Raw genomic sequence first — 3,036 nt, 5'->3', positions numbered from 1 at the left:
AGGGAGATAAGGACACAGCAGAGGATGAGAAATTCAAGCCAGAGCAAGCACCCGCTGTTATCCCAGAACCACTCCAGCAGCTCCCAGCATCACCTCCCCTGCCAGTTGGGCCAGAGAAACTGAGGCAGACAAGCAGAATCGATTGCTCAGGCTGTGTGCTGACCTCATGGCCACTGAATGATGCAGGATGGGGACATGTCCCCATGGTGAGGCTGATGGCACCAACCCCGACCCTACCGGGGGTCCCCAGCAGCAGCCTGGAGGAGATGGGCAGTGGCAGGGATGGCCAGGCTTTCAGGGGAAAGAAAGAATATCCTTTTGTTTCCAAACTAACCATGCACAGACTTTATTTTTCATTCCAGCTTGGCAAAGGGCAGCAGGTGCCTTATGAAGGCTTTGTCTGTGGGGCAGAGGGTGTTTGAGCTCTGTGTCTGCCCTGTTAGTTCTTCTCAGTCTCAGCATGTTTACCAGCCGAGCTCCGTCCCCGGTACAACTGTCCTGACAATGCTCTGAACAAAGTCAGGACTTTATTCCAGGAAGAGGTTTTCTACTGGAATAGTTTATACTAGTTCCCCTAACAGAGTAAGCAGCACTGACAAAAACATACTTCTGCAGATTGACTAGGATTTCTGCCAGCTCCTGAGACAGGAGAATGTTTTTCCCCCATTTCACTGCTAGGTCTTTCAGAGAAAACATTACACATGCCGAGCAGGGCTGGGCGAACCCCGGCAGAATAAATGAACTGGAAGTCCCTGACCCATCCGGCGCAGAGAGCAGGGGCCCACTCTCCCTTTCTGTTTGTAGCCTGCCCTGTTTTCCAGCTCCTGGCTGATTTATGCCCCCTGCCCGACAGGACGTTTGCTCTCCTTCACTGTGGTTTTCAAAGCCCTCAAACACTGGCCACGTACCCGGGCTGGGAATGGTGGAAAAGTCCCTGGGAAGGTGGAGAAGCACAGCCCCGGTGCAAGCTGCTGCCCGGCACGGGACAGGCCCACAGTGCATGTGTCGGGGCAAAGCGCCCTGGTAAGACAGGGCTGAGACCTCTCTGAGGCCAGACTGCAGCAGGGGAAATCACCCCAAAGTGGGTGAACAACATGAGCAAAGCCCTGGGCTGAAGAGACTGCAGGCACCAGCCATCATCCCCATCCCTCCCAGAGGGCCCCACCAGCCCTCATCTCTCCTTATTGCACTTGGAAAGCCCAAAGAAAAGGAATGAGAAGGTGAAGCAGAGACAGATGCAAAGTACTGACAAGAAATACCAAGGAGTAAATCGCCTTTGTTTTTTCATGCCAAAGATATTTGCATTCTTATTTCTCCCCTGGAGGCACAAACCTCTTTTGTTGTCCCATAACCACTTGCACTGTTGCTGCCAGGAAGAATTACTGCTGGGGAGGGCGACCCATTCCCAAGGAAAGCTTGTGTAATGGGGTATTGGCTCTTGGAGGCCAGACAAGGTGGTTGCCCTTTACCCATACCCAGGAAAGGCAAGACCCCTCAGAGGAAGGGGTTTCCCATGGGATCTGGTGGTATGGGGCTCCCCAAGGACACACAGGGCACAGTCTCCAACACCCCCCACAACCCAGCACCTGGATTTTAGCTTATTTAAGATGAGACTGCCAGGGGTGATGCTGCCAAAACCTCCTGGGGAGGACAAGAGCATCAGCAGCTGTTGGACCAGCCTTGCCATGAGAAATCAACAGCAACTTTCTCGAAGTTACTGAGCAAAAGCAATAGTTAATTTGCCTCATTTGTCAGAAGTCTGCAGAATTTTGCCCCCCTGCCTGCTCCCTTTACCTGTGCCATCCCACTAGCAACTCCCATTGTAATGAAAAAAAGAAAGAAAACCAAGAGAAGGGACTCCTGCCAACTCAATGCAGCAGCCCCTGCTGATGGGAGAGGCACCAAAGGGACATTTTTAACCTGGGCAGTTTTTCCAGGAGTAGAAACCAGAATTTCCAGCTTCCACTTTAACCCAGCAGACTGTAGTAGGGTCCCAGGAAGGCAGGTGAGGAGGGGTCTGGTCACAGCCCCCTACTCTGAGCCCTGTTATTACCTGTTGGCAAAAGTCTCTCGCCCACAAGCCGTGAGGAGCAGTGCAAGGCTCCAAAACCTCCCTGGCAGCCTCTGTCCATCCCCAGCACAACTGAGATGCAGTGGTAGAGGTGGCTGTGGCACAGAGAGCCATGAAACACAGCACGGACAATTTTCCCCTCTTTTTTACTGATTTCAGGGAAAATCAGGGGGAGTCCACCACTTTAGCTCCATCCCCCCTCGCCAGGCACTGCTGGGGAGGACCAGATGTCAGCCCCCCCTTTGCTCCCTTCTTCCCTCATCCACACAGGGGGTGAGTTGGTCTCGCCTGCTTCCACAAATTACATTTCCTACATAAACGAGACGTTTTCCCTGAAAAAAATTGCAACATTCCCTGCCCACTCAGGTCTTTGGTGCGTGCTCAGCCCCATCCCAACCCCTGGCACTGCATCCCCTCTGCTGGGGGCAGGAAGGGGGGTGGGAGGCAGGGTCCTGGTCCCGCTGCCCAACCTGTGCAGGGGTCCCCTTTGCTCACACCCCAGCTCGCACCATTCCATCCCTTTCCCGTAATGAGATCGGAGCCTTTCCTGCAAACAAAGGGCTTCAGAACTTCAGCACCAAAGCAGCGCAGGCTCCGAGAGCCCCTGTCTCGGTGCTGGGGAGTGCTGGGACCCGAGCCTGCTCCCCGAGGGCAGAGCCAGCAGCACCGGGTGCAGCGGGGATCGCAGAATCATGGTTTGGGTCGAAAGCGACCTGAAATCATTTCTTCCTAAGATCTAATCTAAACCCCCCCCCCCCACTCTTTCAGTTTGAAACTGTTCCCCCTTGTCTATCGCTCCACGCCCTTGTAAAAAGTCCTTCCTCAACTTTGCTGTAGCCCCTCCAGGTACCAGAAGGTGCTGCAAAGCCTCCTCCTCCCCGGCCCTTGGCACCGGTACAGCTGTCACTGCCGGGGGGCTCTGCCCGGCGACCCCCGACCCGAACCGACCCGAACCGAACCGGGGG

This window comes from Chaetura pelagica, unplaced genomic scaffold (assembly GCF_000747805.2).
Source record: "Chaetura pelagica isolate M959 unplaced genomic scaffold, ChaPel_1.0 scaffold47, whole genome shotgun sequence".
Lineage (NCBI taxonomy): Eukaryota > Metazoa > Chordata > Aves > Apodiformes > Apodidae > Chaetura > Chaetura pelagica.
The sequence above is the reverse complement of the archived record's forward strand: the minus strand, read 5'-3'. Positions refer to the sequence as shown.